The sequence below is a fragment of the Musca autumnalis genome, unplaced genomic scaffold (genome assembly GCF_047663935.1).
Source record: "Musca autumnalis isolate F117 unplaced genomic scaffold, ASM4766393v1 scaffold_2, whole genome shotgun sequence".
Lineage (NCBI taxonomy): Eukaryota > Metazoa > Arthropoda > Insecta > Diptera > Muscidae > Musca > Musca autumnalis.
The window spans coordinates 15,149,001-15,170,000 of NW_027411755.1; the positions used below are offsets into that span (position 1 = coordinate 15,149,001).

The 21,000-nt window shown below is 33.0% G+C and overlaps 1 long non-coding RNA gene across 3 annotated transcripts; it reads right to left on the reverse strand.

Annotated features, from left to right (window-relative positions):
• Window positions 1-6,684: 6,684 nt before the first annotated feature.
• On the reverse strand, window positions 6,685-10,229 carry LOC141393735 (uncharacterized). 3 transcript variants are annotated; one of them, XR_012410172.1, is made up of 5 exons: window positions 9,600-10,229; window positions 8,530-8,733; window positions 8,281-8,408; window positions 8,038-8,212; window positions 6,685-7,969 (listed from the first exon to the last, which is right to left on the reverse strand). It is a non-coding gene; the product is annotated as an uncharacterized lncRNA (long non-coding RNA). The 3 variants fall into 3 exon arrangements; XR_012410173.1 differs by lacking the exon at window positions 8,281-8,408 and having other exon boundaries at window positions 8,612-8,733; XR_012410174.1 differs by lacking the exon at window positions 9,600-10,229 and having other exon boundaries at window positions 8,281-8,389; window positions 8,530-8,616.
• Window positions 10,230-21,000: the final 10,771 nt, after the last annotated feature.

Consider the following 21,000-nt stretch of genomic DNA (forward strand, 5'->3'; position numbering starts at 1 on the left):
TGTAAATTGGGACATTATTATTTTATTTTTGTTATGTCAGAAATGAAGCAGGAAAGCAAGCCAATCTGGCAAGGCTGCTTATGTACCCAGGCCTTTAGGCTTAAGATACGTCAAATTGTGCCTCATCGAAATAATGGTTTTAAACTCCTAGTAAGTTTGGACGAAGTCCGTTTTAGGCAATTTGGAGTTGATTTAGCTCCCGATAACTCTCTGTCCGATTTGGTTCAAATTTTGGTTATCGTAATATTTTGTCCAAACATAGTTTAACCCCCAGTTTTTGTAAAAATGTTTATTCTTCTCACACGAATTGTCAAATTTTGTAGATCGATTTACTCGCTTTAGCGCAAATGTAGAGCGCTGATTTTTAAATGAGGAATCCTTAATGATATATGGAACGGGTATACGAAAAATTAGATGTGTATGTCATCTGGGGGCTGAGCTATGAATGCCTAAATTATTACGAATATAGACGAACGAACAAAAATAAGTTACAAAAACTGGGGGTAAGTTCGAAAATAGGCCATATCGTTCCACTCCTTCGGGTACCTACGCTACAAAATTTCAAAAATGTTCGCTAAAATGGTTCGCACCATAACACTCGAAGGAAGCAAACGAACTTTGCCGAAATTTTTGGGAATATTACTTCCAAGCATAGATGAGGTTTCAATATGACTCCCACACAAAATTTGGAAAAAATACAGTTCAATAGATCGTCTTGAAAATGTTTGCAACAAGTTCTTGCGTGTCCTGTTACGAGAGACCAATTTTTTCGCGGGCAAGACCATACTTTCTGAGATAAAGATCCAAAAGCTCCAAAAAAGCCTGCCGGCACCAACTACACTGGGTAGTGCGTATGATAACCCTCGAAGTAAGAAATCGATTTGGTTCAAACGTTGCGCATCGTATTATTTCTTACATGCTGGGATTACATATGTCCGAAGATTGACTAAATCAGACCACATTTTCTGGTACCTACCTCTCACACAAAGTTAGTAAAGAGTGCAGTTTAAGGACTCGCCTGGGATCGTTTTTAAATTTTTGGCAACTTGTTGTGTATGTGGCCCTAGTAATATAATTGTTCCACAAACATCCCAGATGGGACAAGGGAGACTTTTCTCATATCAATGATGGCACCCCGATTCACTTTAGCTCAATAATATGGGACCTACTGTTTATCGCCGAGTCCGAACGGCATGTCCTAAGACACCACTTGTTGAGAAGTTTTACATGGCTGAAATACTCAGAAAATGTCGCCAACATTACTTAGAGGTATTTTGCCACCGTTGAGAAGTGTTTGATGTTGCCTGGCCGGGGAGTCGAACCCACGACCTTCAGCGTGCAAGGCGGGTGTGTACACCACCCCAAATAATCGTTTTATCATCCTTAAAACTAAGAAAATAAAGAAAAGATATGAACGAATAAGCTGGATGTGCTTCTGTTCGTACATTTTACGGTATCGTTCATTTGAACTAGTTCGGTCATAAACTACAAAACCCTTTCTTCTTCATAAAAATGTTCCGGACGAAAGTCCAGGGGCTCGATCTTGTTCTATAAAAATTTGAAATGAAAAATATTTCCTTTATAATTTTTTTCATTTGACAGTTTTCTCCTTTATAAATGTTGTAAAACAGAATTGAGCCCCTGAAATTTGTCCGCATGGAAAGCCATCGAAATCGTAAAGAGCTGAAGGTATAATCAAAGATGACCAAGGTAGTGCACAAATGCCTTTCTCTTCTACCACAGGCTACCAGACAAATTTCACAATGAAGAAAAAAAGAACGAAAAACAGAAGAAAAAGGCGAGAAATTGGCCCAAAAACTCAAAAACCCTGACGTCATAAGTATTGTGTTTCCTTCTTTCCTTAAAGGCCTGGGTACATAAGCCGCTCGGCTTTCTTGCTTAATTCGTTTCTGGTAAAAGACTAAAGACCAAGTTCGACCTAATTAAAATGTGGTTCAGACATTTCTTTATTCCTTTCCCAGATTGAAATCAATTATTTGGTGAATTTTTAGCAATTTCATTATTTTTGCGTTTTTAACGGAATTTTCTTTAAACGAAATGTGGGCATCACTGTTAGATCCTCCGATATATCAGTTTTTATCTCTTTTGGCTATTGAAATGGGTGAATTTTTTCACAATTTTTGTGCCTTTTTCATCTAAAACAGCGTTTTTTAAACGAAATGTGAACATCACTGTTATTAGTTCTTGTCGGTTATTATCCCAATAAATTCTCAGCTTGTTTTTGTTTATGTTTTGTGAGTGCGATAGAGAGTAGGGAAGAGAAAGAGCATCATATGGCAGTCATTTTCTGCATCGGATGCTCAATAGAGCTGTTCCACGAATAAAATGTCAGTGTGTGTGTTGCACTCACTCTCTCTCCATCTCGATTGTTGCTGTTGTTGTTATTTACTTCTTGTTGATTTAATTTTTTGCCTGGAATTATTGCCTTGCCGCTTTTCTTTGTTGTGCTGAAGTATAGTTAAGTTCTTGGTTGTTTTATTTTGTAATTCATTGGTGTTGTTGTTGTTATTCTCTACTTGCCAATGTATCAGCAGGCAAGGCAGGCAGTAACACATAACACACGTACACACATGGTTTACTGGGTTCTTGTTTTATGTTTTGTTGTTGCTGTATTTCCAAGCTGTCTTCTTGAAAAAAAATATCTGCTGCTGATGTTGCGCTGCCGCCTTTTTTGCCTGCCTGCTTGTTTATGATTTGGTATGTGTGAGCGTGCCTTGCTGAGTAGAATTCTCTCTGGTCCGTTGCTGTACGTGTGTGTGTTGTATGTGTGCTTGGGCTTGCTTGATGAGACTCTGCTGGTGTTTTCTGATGTCTATACAACAAATTTTTACCATTTTCTATATCATTCTGTTGTCGTTCTTCGTCGTCGTCGCGCGTATATTTCGTTTGTACGCCCGTTGTCCGTTGAATTTGTAGTTTTACTCTTTTTTGTTGTTTAATCGGCGTCACCCCTTGGAAAAAAAGAAAGAATACTTTATTAAACAAAAATCGAAACACAAAATAATAAACAAAAAATATTTAAAACACGAAAAAAGTTAAAGTTATTAAAGAAAACCAGAAACATAAAAGTATTTGAAACAAAAAGGCTTTTTTCGCAACATCTACAAAAACCAGCAGCAACCAACAAAAAACCCACGTTGTGTGAAAAGCATCACTAACAAAAATTGTTAATAACAAACAAAAGAAAAGCACAAATTTTTCATGCAATTTTGTGAAGCAAACAAAAAATAAAAATTACTTGAAAAAAGGTAAATAAAAAAATGTTTATTACAAAAATCTTAACAAAAAAAGGAAATGTGCAACGAAGAAATATGAGAAAAAGTTTTTATATTTTATTTTAATTATTTCTGCTTAAGTTCTAAGCGATAACATCGTCGTCCGTCGTTGTTTGTCGTCATCGTATTTCTGGTTCTTTTACTGGCTGGCTGCCTGGTGAGCTCTAACTCACACACAACCAAAAACATGGATTAAAGTTTAAAGAAATAAAAAAACAACAAAAACAAAGCGAAAAATAATATTCTTAAGCATTTTTTGGTGATTTCAAAACCACTTTGAAACAGTAATGAATAAAGAAATAAAAAAAACTAGTGTTCAAAAGTGAAAAACCGACAAAACCCCAAAAATCAAAAACCACGCTTTGCTGCCGAGTTGCAGAGAAGGTTGTTGAAATTTTCAGATCAGCAAAAAATAATTCTTCTTTTGATTGGAGTTAAGAAAGAAATTGTGAAATGAATGGCAAGAAATTGTGAAATGCTTAAACTTGAAACGAAAAAGAAACTAAAAATACTTTGAAATTAAAAAATGTTAAGAACAAATAACGAACTTTGTGTTAGTGACTACCAACAACAACAAAACTCTATTTTGCAACCCGTTATAATTTTTATTCTGTGCAAAGAAACATAAGCCAAACTCTGAAATATCCTTACCTGTCATCCATTTGTTGTCAACAATAAGGAAAAGAAGAAGTGTTGCAAATTTAGCGTTTTTTCGTTGATTTTATGTAAAACAGACTTTAGCTGTAAACGTTGCATGATGACGTTTTAATGGCACGAAATTAATAATTCATGCTAATGTTGTTGTTTAAAATAATTTTTTAAAGTGTTTTCCATATGTAAATTTTTCCTCATAGCAACAACAATTAAGAAAACATTTAAAAATGTTACTAAGCATACAATATGTGTTTTTAACAACTTGAACATGTAAAATAGGATTGAATTTGATGTCAAGTATGTATGGATTTTATGGTGTTTAAACAAATCGTTAAAATTGCAAATGAATGGTCTGTTCCTTTACTTTTGAAAATGGTAAAACCGGCAAAAGTAGTAAAAGTTGTAAACTGCTCCCATATGAATTGTATGGTGTCTGAAGTAAAGGAACGCTTTTTGAGTAAAAAGTGGTAAAAATTGAAGATTCTTGCACGTAAAGGAACAGAGCTAAAGTTTAACTGACAACTGAAACTATAGTATTCCCTACCCTCCGCCCGCAACTAATCAATTTCATATCCACTGTAAAACATTTTGTTGTTATTCAAATACTTGAATACAACAAAATATGGACTAAAGCTGAAATAAACACAAAGATGTATAAATAAACAATATATTTGGGAACAAGTCGGCTTTAGGCGCAACCACCCGATTTGTTTGAAATTTTTATATATATATAGATCTTATGGAACAAGTCTCGTTTAGGGGCACCTCTCCGATCGGGCTGAAATTTTTACCATAGGTAGGTGGGACCCTGATCATGACTATATATATATCTTTCCTGGGGGAAGTCCATACTTCCCGAGATATGGCTTAAGTCTGAACGCAAAAATATAAATTTTATCTGGGGAAAGCCGACCTTGGTATTGTTTTAAAGAATTTGGAAAATGGAGCCAAGATTACCTAGGCCCTGTTTACATTAGAGTTTTTTTGTCGAGCTAACCTTCTACATGGGGATTTGTTTGACATATAGGCAATATAATTGGCATTTGAAATTCGGGCATAAGATTTTTTTTACTGTCCAACAACCAAACTGTTCGTGGATGACTGACAAACATGGAAAGTCACACTGCCAGGCATGCAAAATTTTAGCAAAACTGATTGTGTATATCTCGCTAAAGGTTACTATATGATCCTATAAATATGAGCCAGTTTTTTCCGATCACCCCGAAATGAAAAGATTTTAGAGAGAACTCCAAGAAGTTTTAAATATTTGGATCAAGACCCCTTTAGCTACTTTCCTTTAGGTCTTGATGTGTTGATCACAAAGACATGGAGTTTTTGGATTAGCAGTCAAAATCCAAGACTTATTTTATGGCTCGATTATTGCTCAAAGTTAACTAAATGCTTAAAAGTGTGGTGCCCATAAACTAGATTCGTTCCAAAACTATAAATTTCGATTGATTTTACGAAAAGCTGGCAGAAAAATCTTAATTTTTTTAAAATTGTAAATTTTTTCTAAGTAGCCGGCCTTCGGCTGGGGATTTAAGACTTTTTCCTCGGGCACGGAAACAAAATTTTTAATTTTAAATTGTAAATTTTTGGAACTTCAGAGGCCCATATATCGGAAAGTATGGACTTCCCCCCGAAAAGCTTTATATTTTTGTAATCAGGACGAGAAGATATACCCATGGTAAAAATTTCAGATTTTTCTGCCAGGTGTTCGTAAAATTAATTTATGCCAAAATCTTTTTCCTTGTCGCTGTTTTTTTAGTCTAGTTTTGGGCCCGTGGACGTGACCTGGGCCTACCATTCTCTACGGGAATATGTTATACCCCCCAACGAAGACTAAATACTATATTTCAGCCATTTCCGTTGGGCGAAACCCATAGACATTTCCAAAATCGAAAGTTCCGTTCTATGTTCCTATACCGATAATTTCCTGCAGGAACATTTTATACCTTTATCGAAGACAAAATACGAAATTTTATCCCTTTCGAGTGGCTCTAAGACCTAAAGATACCGAAAATCGGGTCGTACCGTTCCATGGGGGCTTTATTAAAATGTTGACCCTTACCCGACAATCCACTTCAGGAATATTTTATACTCCCAACGAAGACTAAATAACAAATTTCAGCTATTTCAGTTGGATAATGTGTCAAAAACCTTAAAAATTTCCAAAATCGTGTCGTAACGTTCCATGGGGGCTTTATTAAAACATGGACCTTTACCCGACAATCCACTTTAGGAATATTTTATACTTCCAACGAAGACTAAATAACAAATTTCAGCTATTTCGTTTGGATAATGTGTCTAAAACCTTAAAAATTTCCTAAATCGGGAGGTACCGCTCCATGGGGACTATATCAAAACGTGGACCTATACCGACAATTCTCGGCAGCAATGTTTTATACCTCCAAAAAAGACTAAATACAAAAATTTTAACCATTTCGTGTGACTAAGAATTTCAAAATTACCAAAAATCGGGAGGTACCATTCTATGGGGGCTATCGAAAAGGTGGAACCGTACCGCCAATTTTCTGTGGAATTGATTTATTAAACCCTCCGAAGACTAAATACCAAAATTCAGCTACTACGGGTGGATAAAAACCTCGACTATGCCTAAAATCGACCTATAATTTTTTTAGGACCAAATAAAAAATTAAAATTTCGGTGGGATAATGAGTCTAAAACCTTTAAAATAGCAAAAATCGAAAGGTACCGAAATGGGAAATTTTTTAACCCCAACGAAGATTAAAAACCAAATTTCAGCCAATTTGCTGGGATAATGAGGCTAAAACCTTTAAAATACCTAAAAGCGGAAGGTACCGAAATGGAAAATTTTTCACCCCCAACGAAGACAAAAAAAACCAAATTTCAGCCACTTTATTCATATATTTATTTTATTTATTTATTTGCTTTGGTGGGATAATAAGGCTAAGACCGTTAAAATGCCGAAAATTGGAAGGCACCTAAGCTATATAAAAACATGGACCGATATAGTCCATTTTCAATAACATACATACTAGGAGTAATATAAACTTCCATTTTTAAATATTGCGTACTGTATATTTATTTTAATAAACAGACGGACATCGCTTTATGGAATTACTTTTTTTTTTTTTTTAATTTTAATTTTTATTTGACAAACACAGTAACCTAGCCCATAGGGCCATGAGCGGTTCCAAAAACAGCTATACAATAACTACTCTCAGATACTTATATCTAACAATATTTCTTAGCATTGTTTTTTTATGGTCTACCGAGGATTTCCAATTCATTTTTTGGTTACCGGCAAAAATCGACAACATTAAAATGCTTGTAATTTCGGTAATTCATGAAAATTTTCGTTGACCGCCGATAGTAACAGCGTCAACAAAATTTTTCGGTGCTTTTCATTCATGATTTTGGGGGTTTAATTTTACTGATTTTTGTTAACCAACAAATCAATTATAGAATGACTTCCACTTCTGATGAATACTTGAAGATTTTGAGTTTTAATCTTTTCATTCTAAATTATGCAAATCTGTGGTTTTTCATAGGAAAATTGTAAATTTTCTGGAGATTAGAAATACGTTTTTTATTGTACTTTTTTGTATTATCGATCCGATTCTGTAAAATGTATTTTTGATAGACAAATTTGAAGTGTGGCCAGGCAGCTTAATGATTGAGTAGCTACTATTGACCATTACTCTGTTCAAGAATGTACATGAATCTACCTATATATTTTTTAATTTTGAACATTTTTCCTTTGTAAATTTGTCAAAAACTTCAAAAAATAGTGCATTTGTTGTCAACACTGGTTACCAAATTGATGTGTGGCCCGGTAGCCTAAAACGTGGTAGTTGTGTAACAATTAAGACCATTGAAGTAAGAATGGTGACTTATTGACTTAATTTTGCTTTTTAATTAACTTTAAATTGAAGAATTTGAAGTATCGCCAGCCAATGTTGAGTAACAGACAAATTGATGTGTGACCCGGTAGCTTAAATGTAACTCCCTTTTTGTTACACCGGCAAAAATCGCTAAAATTAAAATGTAAAAATATGAAAAGTTTAATTAATCATATTAATCACTTTGATCGCTAACTTACCGAACATTTTCATTAATGACCGGAATTGTAGACACTTTATTTTTTTCGGGGGGTAAGGGCAAAATTATTTGCCAAATCGCACAAATGGCTAGGTAACTTAAAGGTTTAGTAACAGACAGCAACTTGATGTGTGGCACGGCAGCTTAACTTCTTTTTTTGTTACTGACAAAAATCGCTAAAAGTAAAATTCAAAATTATAAAAATTTTAATTAATCAAAATAAGGCATAAATTGAATACTCTACCAGATGGCGGATAAATCTGAAATGTTTACCACAGGTAGATCTTTACGTCCTGATTACAAAAATATAAAGTTTGTTGGGGGGAAGTCCATACTTCCCGAGATATGGTCCTCTGAAATTCCGAAAATTCCCTTGTTAAAGCAAGAAAAAATTTTAAATTAAAAAAAATTTGTTCCCGTGCCCAATTTTTCCTGTCCATAGGAGAAAGTCTCAAATCCCCGGCCAAAGGCCGGCTATTTAGAAAAAACTTACAATTTAAAAAAATCAGATTTTTTTTCCGCCAGCTGGTAGAGTATTCAATTTGTTCCCAAAATAATTTTGATCGCTAACCTACCGAAAATGTTCGTTAATGACCGAAATTATAGACACTAATATTTTTCCGATTTTTTTTTGTGGTAAGAGCAAAATGATTTGCCGAATCGTATTACAGATAAGGTTTGTCAATGTTTCTGGCTACTTTTTTATCAATACTTTTATTATTTTTTTGGTTATTTAAATTTTGGCTAAATTCTAGTAAAATATAAAAAATATAGGTACCTATATTGGGTTTTGTTATACCCATATTTTTATATTTTACGACAAATAAATCGATACAGAACAGTTTATCACAATAATAAGTGTAAACGCATGCTAGTTTTATCTACAATCAATCTTTAATTTCTTTTATTTCCCTTAAAAATTGCACCTTTCACACACTTGCATTATAATTCCTTGGGATTTTCCGATTACCCATTGTGTAAGGTGTCGCATTGTAGTGTGGCAACTCTTAACACTCTTTTTTTTTTGTGTGTTTTTGCTAAAAACCAAACCATCATCAGCAGCAGCATTGCAAACACATTTTGTACATACAAACTGCTCAAACTGTACATTTGTATAGGTGTGTGTTTGTATTTGGTTGGTTTTTGTTTTTTTATGTTCTTTTGTCTCTCACACTCGCCGCGTTATGCAAAGAGCGTATTCTCTTTAGCACATTGTGCCAATATCTCTTTTGCGCTAACTCTCTGCCTCCATGACACTGGGTTTCTTCTCCCCTCTTTCCCAAACAGTTCCTGTTAACGTCAGCGCATATGGCGCATATGTCTGTCAGTTAGCCCAAGCCAACCAAGCTAGGCATTCTATTTTGTTGCTGTTTTCGTTGTTGTTGCTTTTGTTACTTGTTTTGTCTCAATTTCATTTTGTTACTTTTTTCTTGGTAAATTTTCACATTTTGTTTTTGTTGAATATTTCGCGCAAAATGAAACAACAAAACAGCACACAACAAGAATGGTGGGGAGAACAAGCGGCAACAACAACAACTATGTGTATTGTCTGCAACAACATACAAACAAACATGGCCCGCGTTGCGTGTGGTGTATAATAAAGCCGACAGTCGACAACGTCTGTCGTTTGTACGATCGATCAAATGGCGGTGATGACTAAACAACAGACAGACAAAACAGTGTACAAAAAAACCTACACAATTTTTTTGTGTCGTCTACGTTCTTTTTTCTTTTAATTTGTTCTCTCTGCCACGCCGACGTACAAAAACCGATGCCGTCTCGATAATAATGATGATGACGCCGTTGGTAATAATGACGACGACAACAACGTTGATGATGGTTGGTTGGTTGGCTGTGTGTTTTATGTTGAACTCTGGTTTGAACCTTTTCCTTGTGTGTGTGTGTCCGTACATGCTCAACGTTCTTTGGGCACAATGGGTGTTGCTTTGTTGTTGTTGTTGCTGTTGTGTTTGTATGAATTTTAAGTGATGTGAAGAACTCGGCTTTACACAAAACAGGCAAACCAAGCCAACCAAACAAACATAAGGAACACAACGTTAAAAAAAATTAATGGTTTTTTTTACTTGTTGTTGTTGTTTTTTGTTTATTCCACACTCTACTCTTTCATTATAATATCCACCACACATTATTATGTATTCTTTGAGTTGCTCGCTCGATGGAGATGAATTTGGTTATTTATTTTCTTCCTGTGTTTGTTTTTCTTTCTTGTTGTTGTTGTTTTTCTTTCAATTGCAAGTGTATTTTTTGTCGGGTGGGGGAAGAAAGAAATTCAGAACAACAACAACGGTGCAACATCATCGGCATCAGAGTGCACTAAACTAGGTTTATTCAATGCAAATACAAAATGTGTTAAGTCACAAATATGAAATGGCAAATTACTTTTTCTCTGCGTAATGGAATAATTAGCTAGGGGAAAATGAAGCTACATGGTCACACTTGAAACTCTGTAGTTTCTCATGGCAATAAGCATTGATGTAAACGTACTATAATCTTTTAAACGGTTTTTACGGCTACATCAGCAGCAGAATTCGTAGAAAAGATTTCTGCGAGATAGACAGATGTGGATGTCACAAATTGAAGAAAATATGAGTTCGACTTTTTTATGAAGTAGCTTTCGTGTATTGTGACATCGGCCCTCACATGGTGGAATAATAATGCCGTCATCAGACCATTTGCTTTTTCACATGTATGACATCAGCTGTTCTGTATATTAGTATACCCAAAGTGACAAAATACATGTGAAAAAGCAGATGGTCTGATGGCCGCCTAAGGTGTAACGCCAAAAACAGCTGATCTTCATACCAGTTGTCAAAATGCGTTATTGTGAATAAAATCACATACACAATCTAAACAAGCAATTCACAGTAATGCATTATTGTGAGCAAAATTGACGTTTGACATGATTTGATGTAACATCTTCGTCCGTGTTTAGACACACAAATTTCTCGGGAAAGTAAATTCAGTTTTTAGGCAATAGGGGGTAGGAAAGAGTTTTGAGGAGCTCTTTCCTCTCCGCTCTCTCCCAAAAAAAACTCAATTTACTTTCCCGAGAAATTTGTGTGTCTAAACACAGACTTCTTATTCCACCATGGGCCCTCATGACCACACGAATACTTCTTAATGGCTTTCGGGCCACGCATCAAGTTGTTTATCAAAAATATTTAAGAAATTTGACTATTTAAACGTTTAGCATTCATTCATTATATTTGAAAACGCCAAATGGGCAACACTTTTTTCTCCTTGCAAAAACAGCTGTCCCATACGTGTTGATTTATTTAAGCTACAGGGTCACACATCAAATTAACTTGATTGCTTCTCAAAAAGAACAGTGGCTTTCGGGCCACGCATCAAGTTGTTTATCAAAAATAATCGGCTATGATCGGCCTCTTAACGGAAAGTATAAACATCTGCTTTTTCATATTTAACTTTGATAATAATTGTTACATGATTACACTGTTTTTAGGCTACCGGGCCGCACATCAATTTGTCTGTTACTCAACCTTAAAGCTACCTGGCCACACTTCAAATTCAAAGCAAAAATGAGGCAATAAGTGATTATAACATTTGTCTGCTATTCAACTATAAAGCTGACTGGCCACACTTCAAATTCGTTTATCTAATGCTCATAAAAAAGCAAAGCTAAGACAATATGTACAGATTCGTATTATTATAGTGGTCGTAATTGTTACACAATTATAATACGTTTACATGGTACTGGATAAATACTAATAAAGGTGGTTCACCCGACAAAAAGCTCTAATGTAAACATACTATTACCCCGTTTTAGGTCACTTTTTTAACTAGAATTGACAACAAATTATCAGCTGTCTGTTACCCAACCATAAAGCTGCATGGTCACACTTCAAATTCATCTATAAAAATATCATTTTAAAGCAAAAATGAGTCGATTAGTGAGGATTCTTGCTAATTCGTTGATTATAATTGTTACACGATTATAATACGTTTACATTGCACTGGATAAATACTCATAAAAGAAGTTAAGCCAACAAAAAGCTCTTATGTAAACATACTATTACCCCGTTTTAGGCTATCGGAACACACATCAATTTTGTAACTAGTATTGGCAACAATGGGTCAATTGTCTGATACTCAATCATTAAGCTGCATGGCCACACTTCAAATTCATCAAGCAAAAGCTTATTTTAAAGCAAAACTGAGTTGATAGCTGAAGATTCCTTGCTAATGCAATGAACTCCACGCAATAGGTCCTTTCCTTTACGTGCAAATTTTGTTATTTCTTACTCGAAAAGTTTTCATATAACAAGAACATAAAATTAATATTATTTTTACTGCTTTTAATATTTAAAAATTAAGTAAACATTTAACGATTCATCAAAAATGCAATAAAGTGAATTTGCTATGAAAGATTTTAGTAAAAATATCATGAAAAAAATACTGAATTGTACATTACTAAGATTTTTCTTGGTTTTGTCTGTTTTCCAGCATTTAATTTTGGATTTTTAAAACTATTACATTAATTGCTTGAGAAATTTTACCTAATTCCTTTAGCTTTCTATTTCCATTTTAATCCTCAAGGATTAAAGCTACTAATAGTATCTCTTTTTTTTTCAAAATAGATAAGAAACGAACACTACAATAACCCCTATTAAACCCCCTTAGAGAAACACTAACAATTTCCATTTTATTCATTGGAATGTGTGTTTCTTTTCTATTATTTGTGTTGAAATTAATTTTCTTTGGAATTCCTTGTACATGTGGCTTGGTGTTTTGGTGTAAAAAAGGTAACACCAGGTAATAGATAAAGGTCACATTACATAAGGATACAACTACTCAAAATGGAGTTCTTTAAATAATAGGTAATTTTTCATTGGAATTCTTTCATGGCGAGAGAAAAAGAAAGGTTTGCCAGAGCAGCGGCTGCGGCACCACCAACTTACCTTGTACCAAAAGACTTAACCCACACAAAAATAACAATAACAAAGAAAACATTACTGATAATGTTCAAATGAAATGGCACAATGAGAATGTGCTGGATGGATGCAGTGGGGACGTAAAGAAAATGAAGTACACAGGTTTTTTTATTTTAGAGGCTGATAGATTGTGAACACAAAAAACCAACAACAACAATGAAAAAAAAACATCCAAAATAAAACATTAAAAAACTTTACTGATAATGTTCTGTGTTCTTCTTTTTGTTGTTGTTTTTATTTTCTCCTCTTAAAAGGGAAATACAATAATGCATTCTTGTTGCTGCTGCTGTTGTTGTTGTTATTAACCTTTTTCAATGTAAACATTTGAAACAATAAATGAAATTGGAATTTCAAAGAAAAGAAAAACACAAATTTTAGAAAAAGAATCTAATCTTCAGCAAGAAAAAAAAGTACAGTAGAGGAGATAATGGATATAAGAAAATTAGAAAAAATATCGTCTTTGAAATAAAATTTTGTTTTTAATGATTATTTTTACAACCCACAAGTGAATAGTTTAAATTTCGATATGAAATTAACAAAAACTTTCACAGAATATTTACAGATTTATTGTAAAAAAATTATTAAGTTCACTTTCTCTGTATGCTAGGCATTCAAATTTCCTCCAAAAAAGGCAAAAAGTGTGATTTTGTTACAAAATTATCCTAATGGTTTGATGAAATCCCACGGCAGCAGGTTCTTACGTACCGGATTGACCCGAAACCAAAAGTGTTTCGGCCAGCGGCTGCCAACCCAGCATTATATGCTGCTACAACAACAACAACATTGGTTTGATGTGTCGTCAGACCATTTAAGAAATTTTGTATTTTCAAAGTTTTACATTCTTGATAGTTAAAAAAGCCAAGGTGGGCAACACTTTTCTCTTATAGATAGTTTTATATATATTGTAAAATCATAAAATTCAAATTTCATATTCAAATTTCCTCTAAAACGTATCAGAAAGTATGATTTTGTTATAAAATTATCCCATTAGTTTGATATTTGGCTAGGCCGTTTAAGAAATTTTGCATTGTATAGAGGACAAGGGAGCAACACATTTTTCTCTTATAGATAGTTTCATATTGGGGTTATTCTGTACGAAAATTACACGTGAGTTTGTCTCTTACCGCCGTTTCAACTTCAGGAAGAAAGTGGAAAAATTCACGGGGAATTTTCGTTCAGAATAACACCAATTTATTGTAAAATCAATAAATTCACCCCTCCCTACGATAGGAATTCAAATTTCCTCTAAAATGGGGAGATAATTGGGGTTTGTTATAAAATTGTCACATTTGTTTGATGTATGACCAGACCCTTTAACAAATTTTGCATATTAAAAGTTTTACATTCTTGATAGTTAAAACGCCATAGGGGGCAAGACTTTTTCTCATAAGGTAAAAACAGAATCAATCGTCGCTTGCTTCCCAAATGTCAAATTATAAAGGAATTCCAGAGCCTCCTAAAGGAGAACACAGGCGGATTTGCAAAGAGGCTCTGGCATTCCTTTATAATTTGACATTTGGGGAAGCAAGCGACGATTGATTCTGTTCTGGCCTTTATAGATAGTTTTGTATTTACTGAGGGAGGGAGTGAATTTACCTCCCTCAGGCTATGCATTCTAATTTCCTCTAAAACTATATAAAAAATTTGATTTTGTTATAAAATTATCCCATTATCCCGTTTAAGAAATGTTGCATTTTAAAAGTTTTGTATTTTTTTATAAGTAAAAAAAACACACCAAAGGAGCAGCACCCTTTTCTGTTATAGATTGTTTTATATTTATTGTACAAGTCAATAAATTCACTTCCTTCCTACGCTAGGGATTTAAATTTTCTCTTAAAACTATCAAAAATGTAAGTTTGTTATAAATTTATCACATAAGTTCGATGTATGGCCAGGCCGTTTAAGAAATTTGACTATTTAAACGTTTAGCATTAATTCATTCTAGTTGAAAACGCCAAATGGGCAACACTTTTTTCTCCTTGCAAAAACAGCTGTCCCATACGTGTTGATTTATTTAAGCTACAGGGTCACACATCAAATTAACTTGATTGCTTCTCAAAAAGAACAGTTATTTTATTATTCTTCTCTCTCAAAAAATAAGTAAAGCTACACAGACACACATCAAATTGATGCTGTTTGTTATTTAAAAACAAGATTTATTTATTAATTTTTTTATTTATTTTTAATTTTGGTTAATATCATGCAAAATCTTTATTTATCGAAATAATTATGTAAAGTGGCCCAGCCACACTGCAAATCGACCAGTTTGTTTTTGACAAAACAGCAGTTGTAGGGAAATATCTAGGAAAATCTTAATCTTAAGAAATTTGGCTATTTAAACGTTTTTAACATTCATTCATTGTAGTTGAAAACGCCAAATGGGCAACACTTTTTTCTCCTTGCAAAAACAGCTGTCCCATACGTGTTGATTTATTTAAGCTACGGGGTCATACATCAAATTAACTTGATTGCTTCTCAAAAAGAACAGTTATGTATTTTATTATTCTTCTCTCTCAAAAAATAAGTAAAGCTACACAGTCACACATCAAATTGATGCTGTTTGTTATTTAAAAACAAGAATTTTGGGTAATATGGAAAATCTGTATTTATCGTAATAAATATGTAAAGTGGCCCAGCCACACTGGAAATCGACCAGTTTGTTTTTGGCAAAAAATATCGAAGAAAATCTTAATTTATAAAAATAAATTTGTAAAGCTACCAGGCCACATTTCAAATTTATACAATACTTTGTCAACAAAACGTAATTTTTTTATACAAAATTGATAAATTCAGTTGTCTATTCATTAATGTATGTGCTAAAACACATGTTTATACATTACAATTTGCAAATCAATAAAAATATCAAACTTTGGGGGCAAAAATCGTTCGCGTACTCTTATGTTTAATTTAATTCTCATGCTTATTCACTAAGTTATTTATAGAAACTCATAAATATAATTTGTATCTTCTTCTAAACGATGCGTTGATATGCAAAATATAACATTTATGATTTTTATGATGATTTTATATGCATGCATGCATATGTTTTCTGCAGCAATCATCATTAAAAGATTATTTATGAGAACTTCACTTTGGTAGTTCTTTGCTATAGGTTTCATTTGAAAAATAAACATTTGAATTCCAATTTTTAAGCACTTCTTGTCTTTTAGCCATTAACTAGCTGCTGCTTATCAAAGATTTAATTTGAATGTGATCGTTGTCGTCGTTGTCGATCTCATCAATAAATCTAAACAAGTTTGGTTTTTTTTGTTATTAAACAAGCAGCATATTATTAGCAGCGGAATAAGTTTTTTTTTTTATTTTTATTTCTGTTTTTTGTTTAGCATAAAACAAAGACCATTGACTTTTCTTGGGAGGGATTGTGTGTGGAAGACAGTGATATGAGCAGCATTAAATAAATAAAAAATACCACGACAATGTATTTTGCCGTATTGTTTGTTGTTGTTATTGTGATTAGAGCTCTCAAGTAGAGTCATACAATTATTTTGTGAAAGAACAAAAACAATGACGACGGTGACGACGTGTATTGCCTTTTTAATTGAATATGTAGTTTTTGTTATTTTATTTTTGTTCTTGTTTTTGTTTTATAAACAAATAATGTTTATATTTGCCGTTTAAAAATAAAATCAAATTTTTTGTTATGATTTCATTTCTACAACAACAACGACGCAACACTCACTCTTCTTCCTTCTAACACCTCCTCTTCCTCCCTGGTAGGTAATAATGCCAACAAATCAAACAAACGACCAACGGGTTTGAGGCTTTTTTTTTCGGGTTAATGGGTTCTGGAAGAAGAAAAAAATAATGTACCGACTTTTACTACATTTCTTGGAATAAAGTTTTAGTCAAGAAGTCACATAAAACAATATTCAAAGAAATACAATAGATTGTTTTAATTACGCATTAAAACTAACTAAAAACAGAAATATAAAAACAAAAGGTTTTTCGTGCTTTTTGCCGGATTAATCTTCCTTATTAGGATTTATTTAACAGTATTTTCTAAATTCAGTACAGTGTAAACGTATTAGACAGACTGATCTTTTATCTCCTTCAACAATGTAAAATTCCTATCAATTTTTTCCTAAAATTTATTTTCAATTTCAAATATTTTATTTTCCAATCAGTAATATAAGCTTTGATCCGGGAAGCACAATGACTTAAAGTTTTGGCAACTTTTGCTATTTGTTTCTTTATAAATCTGACTTAGTTTTACATGTACGGGAACACCCTCAATGTCTTTATGGCGATTTTCCCGAGTAAATTTGATGTGTGGCCCGGTTACTTTAATATTTCGCAAAGACATAAAATATAACAAGATGGGACATTTACATTGCTACTATACATCGGCAGATGGCGCTGGAGGTCTAACATAATGTTATGTTCCAATATGGTGACATAAAATTATGTTATACTTGTTTTTGTTTCCGTCGTGTTCTGTTAGTTGTCTGTTATACACAAACACCGTCTATGGTTTAATAGTAAAATTGAACTTCATTATGCACTATGTCCAATCTTTACAGTTCTATGTCTTTGTATTTCGTTTATGATTTAGTCTATATTTACAATAGGCAATTTTCCTTGCGTCAATTGTCAGTTTATCGGTGAGAGACGGTGTTGATGGGCAAAGGGTTACCATATGCCTGACCTCTCCATCAAACTGACAATTGCCGCAAGTAAAATTGTCTAATATAAATATGAACATAAAGTTACACGAAAAAATTTGTTCCTGTGTTCCCACAAAAAAAGTGTGACACGGAACACAAAACCGTTGTGAATGCGAGCAAAATATTAAGCAACACGACAACATATCACATTTTTCTTTGAGAGATAAGCTTCGTTCCAGAACTAAAAAGTTTTTACACATTTTGAACATTTTTCCTCGAAATGCGTTCCCGTACACCAAAAAAGTTGCAAAATGTTCACTTCTCTTTGAACAAAAATGGCGCTGAATGGCTCTCTCTTTAGAAACTTTTTACACGACAAATTTGAGCGTGCAACATGTTTGCCGGCTTCCGATTGGCTGACACGCCGACTTTGACATTTGTTCCAGTTTTTTTGACGTTTCAGTCATTTTTCCGTTCCCGTACATTTTGGAAAAATGTGTGCGTTGAACTCATTTTTGACGGTTCTCTCTTTTGCACATTTTACGATTAAAAAAGTACTGGAACGGAGCTATAATCTGTTCTTTATGGCGATTTCATCGAATAAGTTTGATGTATTGCCTTGTTACTTTAACATTTTGTCAAAATAGAGACAAAATATGAGAAATAGTGGAGCAAATGGCATTCGTTGAATTTAAGGTACGTGGCGATATATCAAATTGATGGGCTTTTCACAAAATAATTTGGACTAAATTAAAAGAAATGTGAAAAATATAGACAAAATATGAGAATAGTGGTGTAAGGTAGCATTCGTTGAACTTAAGGTATATGGCGACATATCAAATTGGTCGACATTCACAAAATAATTTTGGAATAAATTAAAAGAAATGTGAAGAAATATAAACAAAATATGAGAAATAGTGGAGCAAATGGCATTCGTTGAACTTAAGGTATATGGCGACATACCAAATTGGTCGACATTCACAACAAAATTTTGGATTAAATTAAAAGAAATGTAGAAAATATAGACAAAGTATGAGAAATAGTGGAGCAAATGGCATTCGACGAACTTAAGGTATATGGCGATATATCAAATTGGTCGTCTTTCAAAAAAAAAAAAAAAAAAAAAAAAAAGTTGGACTAAATTAAAAGAAATGTGAAAAATATAGACAAAATAGGAGAAATATATTGCTAATACATCTACCTTTATAATTCTCTCTCAGAATAAATGAGAGAAATTTGGTGTGTTATTTGCATTAGCCCCTCCGATAGAGTTTTAGCTTTGGTAAACAACGCGGATGAGATGTTTAAAATGTTTATTCTATTAAAATTAATACATATTCCCAAATTAAAATATTGTTTTTTTTTTTTTACAAAAATGCTTACATTTCAACGCATTTTTAAAGACTGCAAACCATGGTAGAACAAACCAGGTAAAGTAAGTATTACAACAAATACAACTCAACAACAACCACATAGGAATTTGTTTTTGTTTGTAACGTTAGTGTCAAATATAAATGTAAACAAAATAAGGAAATGTCTATAAATTATTGGAATTAAAAAAAAAAAAACAACTAATATTTTTCCACATTTGATTGAATATTTTGGAAAACATAAATGAAAACTCGTTAGATTTTCAATTTGAATGTTTCCATATCATTCCACCAAATGCATTATTTCTCGCAAATATGTTTGAGGTCGCTGGAAATTCATTGAAAAAGAAGAAGCTGTTTCAATCTCTTGTTTTTGAAATCAAAAACACATTCTTATTAGGGCTTTATTTTTTTTAAACTTTTCAAAATTCCACACCATATTAACAAATGTTGTACCGCATCTATAAGCGTTGTTTTAGTGTGCGTTAAGTTTTTTCTGATGAATAAATTTTCTTCAAAAAATATATATCCCTAATATACATCGAACATAGAAATAAATGGTCTGTTCCAGAGCTGCAAGAATCTACTAATTTTTACTGTTTTTTTCCGATAACATAAAGGGAAAAACGCTATCGTAGTAGAAAATAGTAGCTTCTTGCAGGTTCTGGAACAGAGCAAAATATATAAAATGTCGTATGGAATTTGACACTAACATTACAGCCCAGTTCAGTCAGCTGGGTATTGCTGTTACCTTTTCTTGTTCTACCATGAGCAATTACTCACAAATGTTTGTTCAATAACTCCACTATTTTACTCGATAACGAATGTTGTCATATCAACTTTGAGTACTCAGTTCGAAATAATTCGATATCGAATCACATGATTAGACTCATGGATCCCCTGGATTTAGTAAATTTAGTAGATTTTAAATTGTCAATTCAAATACATATGTGTAAGTCATAACCGAACAAAAAAGGTTTATCCCGACAAAAAATCTCTAATGTAAACATGCTATTACTTGTATTTAGAAGGATTTTTCTATTGATTATTACACCAAAAAGGTACAAATGACTATTTTTTTTTTATTAAAAAATATACATTTTATGGTACCTTTCTTTGAAATGAATTTTTGTTTGACAATGGGAGTATTAATCGAGAATACTTTTTTTTCAGAACGCGTATTAAATATAAATACTCTCAAGTTCACCACAGTTTAAATTTCGACATGAAAACAGGCTCATATTTACTTTGCACCCATTACACGTCAATACGTCTATATGCCATGAAGTCAAATTTCCTCCTCAACGGTCAAAAAATATGATTTTGTAATAAAATTATCACATTAGTTTGATGTATTGCCAGGCCGCTTAAGAAATCTTAAATTTTAAAAGTTTTGCATTTTTGATAGTTAAAAACGCTAAAAGGGCAACAATTTTTACCTAATCACAACAATCACACGACAGCGTGTTTTTTGGACCGGCCAGCGGCTGCCAACCCAGCATCAAACCTATGCTGCTATAGCAACATCCCTTTACTTTTTGAAAAGAAAAACAAAAAAACAGCTGTCCCATACTGGTTATTGACCACATATCTGATTAGCTTGATAGAAAAGATTTATTAAAAATTATTATTTAATCCATTCCTATTCAAATTTCCTTCTAAGCAATCAAAAATATGAGTTTGTTATACAATTTTTGGCACTATTCGTCCACGATTTGCCGTAAAAGCAATAAATAATAATAAATAATACAATTTTTACTTTAGTCGGATGTATAGCCAGGCCATTTAACAAATATTACATTTTAAGAGTTTTGCATGTATGAGAATTAATAACGCCAAAAGGGCAACACTTTTTTCTCTTTGAAGAAAGCTGTCCCATATGTGTTAACTTGGCCACACACCACATAGAATATAAGGAGATTTATTAACAATTAAATTCAATCCGTCCCTGTTCAAAATTTCCCCCAAGCAATCAAAATTATTAGTTTTTTATACA